General features: G+C 47.0%; 1 protein-coding gene across 2 annotated transcripts in view; it reads right to left on the bottom strand.

Annotated features, from left to right (window-relative positions):
* The window catches only part of cse1l (CSE1 chromosome segregation 1-like (yeast)), a 31,766-nt gene extending 29,687 nt beyond the window's left edge, over positions 1-2,079 (bottom strand). The window contains exon 1 of one of the 2 annotated variants that reach the window (XM_061922709.1): positions 1,923-2,079. The gene's annotated coding sequence lies outside the window, so the exon portion shown is untranslated. The remainder of the gene's footprint in view (positions 1-1,922) is intronic. The other variant, XM_061922710.1, reaches the window with a different exon arrangement.
* Positions 2,080-7,422: the final 5,343 nt, after the last annotated feature.

Below are 7,422 nucleotides of genomic sequence, written 5' to 3' on the forward strand. Positions count from 1 at the left end.
ACAATATAACTGAGTATTGCCCTTAAATCAGTCCAACCCTAACCCTAACAACTATACAGTGTACATCCACGACTAAACTACTGACTAAACTACTACCACAACTTGGTTTACTATTTATAAAATATAATAATGTAGGGTCACTGACTAAACCACGGGTGTCAAACTCTGGCCCGTGTAATTTCATTTGGCCCTTGAGGCAGTATGAAATTAACATTAGAGCTGGCCCACCGGTTTTATACAGCGGCGGTGCCGCTGTAACACCGCATTCTCCACTAATACTCATACTTGCTAACCCTCCCGATTTTCCCATACTTCCAAATTTCAGTGCCCCTCCCAAAAATCTCCCGGGGTAAACATTCTCCCGAATTTCTCCCTTTTCTACCCGGACGACAATATTGGGGGCGTGCATTAAAGGCACTGTCTTTAGCGTCCTCTACAACCTGTCGTCACATCCGCTTTTCCTACATAGAAATAGCGTGCCAATCCAGTCACTTAATACATGCGTCTTTGACACACACACACACACACACACACACACACACACGCACGCACACACGCACGCACACACGCACACAGGTGAATGCAACGCATACTTGTTCAACAGCCATACAGGTCACACTGAGTGAGGCCGTATAAACAACGTTATCAATCTTACAAATATACACCACACTGTGAACCCACACCAAACAAGAATAACAAACACATTTCGGGAGAACATCTGCACCGTAACACAACATAAACACAACAGAACAAATACCCAGAACCCCTTGCAGCACTAACTCTTCTGGGACGCTACAATATACCCCCCCCCCCAAGCAATAATTAATGTTTTACTCATGCACTTTCTCTTGCTACTTCAAGGCTTGAATGTTTGATTAAATTGTTATTATTTGCAAATGTATTATTAGCCTGTGGAAAAAGTTTATTTTGATATTTACCTCAATGGGCTGCAAATATTAAAGAGGCATTACATTTTTATTTAAAATGTATTTGATACGCCATTGATATTTTTTAATGATTTTTATTTAAAACTCGATTTTACATGTCACTATAACGTTATATAAGCCTTGCTTGTTCAATATTCAATGCAAAACTTGTTTGGGTCCCTATTAAAAGGTTAATTTGTTCAACCTTGGCCAGTGGTTCTGTCCAGTTTTAAATTTTGGCCCACTCTGTATTTGAGTTTGACAGCCCCGGACTAAACCATCCACAAAATCTCGTCTTAAATCTCGTTTTGCGATATGCAAATTGCTTGCGCACAATGGAAATGACGTATAATTTGCAAAGTGCGCGAGATTGGTGAAATGCTTACAACAGACACTCATGATTTAGGGCTATATAAATAAATTGATTGATTGCCTTGCTGATGTTCCTACTGGACCTAAGAATGTGTTCAAAAGTTGACACATGCAATTTAAAATTGAGCAACGATTTACGTGGAGATTTTAGCATCGCCATGAGCACATGGCTAAATCATTTCAATGTCACCAATTCGGTGTGCTATAATACACCAACTTAAAGAAAACGTTGCACTCCCTTAATGAGTCCTGACACTAATCAGCCATTCCTTGATGTTAGCTTGCTAGCAGCTAAATTAGCATCACATGCTACACTGTTGGAACCTCTCAGCTGGCCCCACCGACTCCAGATTACTTTGACGTCTGCGTTTGCCAGGCTTAACCCGTGACTAGTCTTCTCTGTGAATGTTGAATTGTGCCGGGAGACGATCGCGACTTAATCGGCATGGAACGTCGGTGCCTGTAAGAAGACCTTTTTAGCTTGAAGTCGAGCTAGCTAGCGTTAGCGCGAACTTGCTTATGCAGCGATAAAGTTACACGTACAAAAACACAGAAGAGCTCATTATCGAACTGGTTTATGTTTCAGACGTTCCGGTGACTATAGATGCGCGGGGAGAGTCTTACCGTGCGCGTCAGACAGAAGATAGAGAAGTAAAGGCACAAGCAGGCTGGAGCTCCTCTCGCCGTGCCAGCTTTCAAACGTCCGGAGCAGAAAGGAACTGCGCGGTCACAACACTGCGCATGCGCACATGGCACACCATGGTGAAAAAGTTACGCCCCTGTCTAGTGCCCGTTTGCTAAGTGCACTGCGATCAGGTGGCGACTTGTCCAGGGTTCACCTCGCCTTCTGCCCGATTGCAGCTGAGATAGGCTCCTTTCACTTCCGAGAGGGACAAGCGATAGAAAAATGGCTGGATGGCAAGTGATCTTACCTCATACTTGCCAACTTTGAGACCTCCGATTTCGGGAGGTGGGGGGTGAGGGTGGGGGCTTGGTCGGTGGTGGGGTGGAGGCGCAGTTGGGGCATGGTTGGGGCGGTGGCGTGGTTAAGAGTGGGGGAGTATAATTCACCAACTCGAGCATTTCATATATATTTCATATATACCGTATTTCCTTGAATTGCTGCAGGGCATATAGTATGCGCCTGCCTTGAAGTCAAACTCACTTTGCAAAATAATTAGCCCCATGCTTAGTATTAGATAGATTGATAGATAGATAGTACTTTATTGATTCCTTCAGGAGAGTTCCTTCAGGAAAATTAAAATTCCAGCAGCAGTGTACAGAGTTGAGATCAATTAAAAAAAAAAAAGTGAAAAGTAAATAATGGGGGTTTAAAAGGAAACAAAATAGAGAAATATTACAAAAAGAATAAAAACAATGGGAATAACAATATAACAGTAAAATAAGAATATAACAAGACAAAGTAGGCAGTAGTGACCATGTTATGAAAACGTATTGCACTGTTAATGTTTTGCATCCCCTGTCATCCTAATACCCCCCGTACCCCGTCCCAGAGAGGAGTTGTACAGTCTAAAGGCGTGTGGGACAAAGGAGTTTTTGAGTCTATTAGTCCTGCACTTGGGATGAAGCAGTCTAGCACTGAACAGGCTCCTCTGGCTACTGATAAGGCTATGCAGAGGGTGACTGGCATCATCCAGGATGCTCACTAGTTTGTCCACAGTCCTCTTCTCTGCCACCGTCACCAGTGAGTCCAGTTTCATTCCGATTGTAGAACCGGCCCGCCTGATCAGTTTCTCAAGTCTGGAGCTGTCCTTCTTAGATGTACTGCCCCCCCAGCACACTACCATGTAGAACAGAACACTGGCAACCACAGACTGGTAGTACATCCACAGGAGTTTTCTACAAATGTTGAAGGAGTGCGGTCTCCTGGTCAAACTCGTGACGTCAAGAGTGACACTTCCCCTGTCATCAGTTTCAAAATGGAGAAGGCTGATTTCAATACCGGTAATTTGAAATCGCATAAAGGAAACAAGATTAAGAGCAATTCAGTAGGATTTAAGGACCAAGCTTACATCACACTCAAATGGATTATTCGTCGTCCTGCAGCAGCTGTCATGTCAAAAAAGGCAGCTCTGAGCTTCGCTCCTCTGCTTCTCTCTGAGACACTGCGTGCTTACCGCAGCCATCCGACCTCGAGTTATGTCTTTACAATCTTTAAAATCTCACTAAAACACTATTAAAACAATAAGCAGATAAGGGATCTTCCAGAATTATTCTAGTAAATGTGTGTAAAAACATCTGAATCGCTCACAATGCATCGCCTTTTTTTTTTACTTTATTTATTTATCTTTTTTTATCTAGTCCTTCGCTATCAATATCCTCAGCCACGAATCTTTCATCCTCTCTCAAATTAATGGGGAAATTGTCGCTTTCTCGGTCCGAATAGCTCTTTTTGTTGGAGGCTCCCATTATAAACAATGTGCGGATGCGAGGAGCCCTCACACAAGTGACGTCATCGTCTGCAACTTACGGTACAGGCAAGGCTTTTTTATCAGCGACCAAAAGTTGCAAACTTTATTGTCGATGTTCTCTACTAAATCCTTTCAGCAAAAATATGGCAATATCGCGAAATGATCAAGTATGACACATAGAATGGACCTGCTATCCCCATTTAATAAGAACATCTCATTTCAGTAGGCCTTTAACCAGCTGCTCTGCTTAGTTATTTGTCTGTCTCTGTCAGTATGACTGTACAGCACACAGCATTGTCCTACCCACAGAAACATCTGATTGGTTACACGCAGAGCGGTAACAGCCAATTAGCAGTGCGTATTCAGAGCGCATGTAACATGGAGTGAGCAGAAATGTGTTTTTAGCAGGTAAGGCAGCGGACTCTCCCAGCTCGCTCGCAGTCCTTGAGGTGAAGGCTAATTAGCTATTAGCGTAACGTTAACTCACTGTGCCGTGTTTGCATGTGTGCGTGTGTGACGAACAGCAAAGCCCTGTGTCTGAGAGAAAGACAAGCATTATTGACTTACAGTTAAAAACTAAGTTATTTCACTTGACCTTTTTCTGGGTTGATTGAGCTGTGGTGAAGCAGCAAAAAAACAACCTTATGTTAAATGAAGAGTTTCTGTTTCTGATAGTTTATACAATAATGTAACAGCATCATAACGCCTACATGAACTCCATGGTGTTCAGGGATGAATAGTCTCTCCTATTGCTATTATACTATTTTCTCAGCTATAGTTACATTAATCATTAGTAATGTAGCAGCCTAGTTTTGAATGGCAGGGTCCCTGCTATCACATGTTGATAAATATATAACATTTACATAATAAAAATCCACTACAGGCTTCCCAAATGCTGAAATAAATTAAGGAGAGACCCCAAAAGGGACAAGCAGTAGAATATGGATTGATGGATGGATGGAGTTGAGCATATGTCAGCATGTAGCCCCACTTTTTTTTTTTCAAACGCTTATTGCAAACGCTTAATTTCTGTAAATCATAAATTTTACCTTGTAAGTCATTATTTTAGTATCTCAGGTAACTAGAACTGTTTTGTTTTTACTTTACGGAAAAAATAGTGATATATATCGTATCTTGCAATTCAGCAAATGGAGCGGAAAACACAGCCAAAAGTTGTAGGCCTCTTCACGCGACGAAACCGGCCTACTTTACCGCAGTCTGTAGTCTATTGTCCCCCAGGCTGCGGTGGCAGCGACGAGGTGCAGACGTGATGGCGACAGGCCGAGTTACACCGATCCTTACACCCACCCACCCCTTTCCCCGGTCACCTTCCCCTGGAGAGTCACCACCATCCATCCATCCATCCATCATCTTCCGCCTATCCTAGGATGGGTCGCGAGGGCAGCAGCCTAAGCAGGGAAACCCAGACTTCCCCCTCCCCAGCCACTTCGTCTAGCTCTTCCCGGGGGATCCCAAGGCGTTCCCAGGCCAGCCGGGAGACATAGTCTTCCCAACGTGTCCTGGGTCTTCCCCGTGGCCTCCTACTATTTGGACGTGCCCTAAACACCTCCCTAGGGAGGCGTTCGAGTGGCATCCTGACCAGATGCCCGAAACACCTCATCTGGCTCCTCTCGATGTGGAGGAGCAGCGGCTTTACTTTGAGTTCCCCCCAGATGGCAGAGCTTCTCACCCTATCTCTAAGGGAGAGCCCCGTCACCCGACGCAGGAAACTCATTTCGGCCGCTTGTACCCGTGATGTTATCCTTTCAGTCATGACCCAAAGCTCATGACCATAGGTGAGGATGGGAACGTAGATCGAGCGGTAAATTGAGAGCTTCGCCTTCCGGCTCAGCTCCTTCTTCACCACAACGGATCGATACAACGTCCGCATTACTGAAGACCGATCCGCCTGTCGATCTCACGATCCACTCTTCCCACACTCGTGAACAAGACTCCTAGGTACTTGAACTCCTCCACTTGAGGCAGGGTCTCCTCCCCAACCCGGAGATGGCACTCCACCCTTTTCCGGGCGAGAACCATGGACTCGGACTTGGAGGTGCTGATTCTCATTCCGGTCGCTTCACACTCGGCTGCGAACCGATCCAGTGAGAGCTGAAGATCCCGGCCAAATGAAGCCATCAGGACCACATCATCTGCAAAAAGCAGAGACCTAATCACGCGGCCACCAAACCGGAACCCCTCAATGCCTTGACTGCGCCTAGAAATTCTGTCCATAAAAGTTATGAACAGAATCAGTGACAAAGGACAGCGTTGGTGGAGTCCAACCCTCACTGGAAATGTGTCCGACTTACTGCCAGCAATGCGGACCAAGCTCTGACACTGATCATACAAGGAGCGGACCTCCACAATAAGACAGTCCGTTACCCATACTCTCTGAGCACTCCCCACAGGACTTCCCGAGGGACACGGTCGAATGCCATCTCCAAGTCCACAAAGCACATGTAGACTGGTTGGGCAAACTCCCATGAACCCTCAAGAACCCTGCCGAGAGTATAGAGCTGGTCCACAGTTCCACAACCAGGACGAAAACCACACTGTTCCTCCTCAATCCGAGGTTCGACTATCCGGCGTAGCCTCCTCTCCAGTACACCTGAATAAACCTTACCGGGAAGGCTGAGGAGTGTGATCCCACGATAGTTGGAACACACCCTCCGGTCCCCCTTCTTAAAGAGAGGGACCACCACCCCGGTCTGCCAATCCAGAGGTACCGGCCCCGATGTCCACGCGATGCTGCAGAGTCTTGTCAACTAAGACAGCCCCACAGCATCTAGAGCCTTAAGGAACTCCGGGCGGGTCTCATCTACCCCCGGGGCCTTTCCGCCGAGGAGCTTTTTAACTACCTCAGCAACCTCAGCCCCAGAAATAGGAGAGCCCACCACAAATTCCCCAGGCACCGCTTCCTCAAAAGAAGACGTGTTGGTGGGATTTAGGAGGTCTTCGAAGTATTCCCTCCACCGATCCACAACATCCGCAGTCGAAGTCAGCAGAACACCATCCGCACCATACACGGTGTTGATAGTGCACTGCTTCCCCTTCCTGAGGCGGCGTATGGTGGTCCAGAATCGCTTCGAAGCTGTCCGGGAGTCGTTTTCCATGGCTTCCCCGGACTCTTCCCATGTCCGAGTTTTTGCCTGCGCGACCGCTAAAGCTGCACACCGCTTGGCCCGTCGATACCCGTCCACTGCCTCCGGAGTCCTATGAGCCAAAAGAACCCGATAGGACTCCTTCTTCAGCTTGACGGCATCCCTCACTGCTGGTGTCCACCAACGGGTTCTGGGATTACCGCCACGACAGGCACCAACAACCTTGCGGCCACAGCTCCAATCAGCCGCCTCGACAATAGAGGTTCGGAACATGGTCCACTCGGACTCAATGTCCCGCACTTCCCTCGTGACATGTTCAAAGTTCTTCCAGAGGTGGGAATTGAAACTCTCTCTGACAGGAGACTCTGCCAGACGTTCCCAGCAGACCCTCACAATGCCTGCCATGGCCTGCCAGGTCTGTCCGGCATCCTCCCCCACCATCGCAGCCAACTCACCACCAGGTGGTGATCGGTAGATAGCTCCACCCCTCTCTTCACCCGAGTGTCCAAAACATGAGGCCGCAAATCCGATGACACAACTACAAAGTCGATCATGGAACTGCGGCCTAGGGTGTCCTGGTGCCAAGTG

Source organism: Nerophis ophidion, linkage group LG16, assembly GCF_033978795.1.
Source record: "Nerophis ophidion isolate RoL-2023_Sa linkage group LG16, RoL_Noph_v1.0, whole genome shotgun sequence".
NCBI lineage: Eukaryota > Metazoa > Chordata > Actinopteri > Syngnathiformes > Syngnathidae > Nerophis > Nerophis ophidion.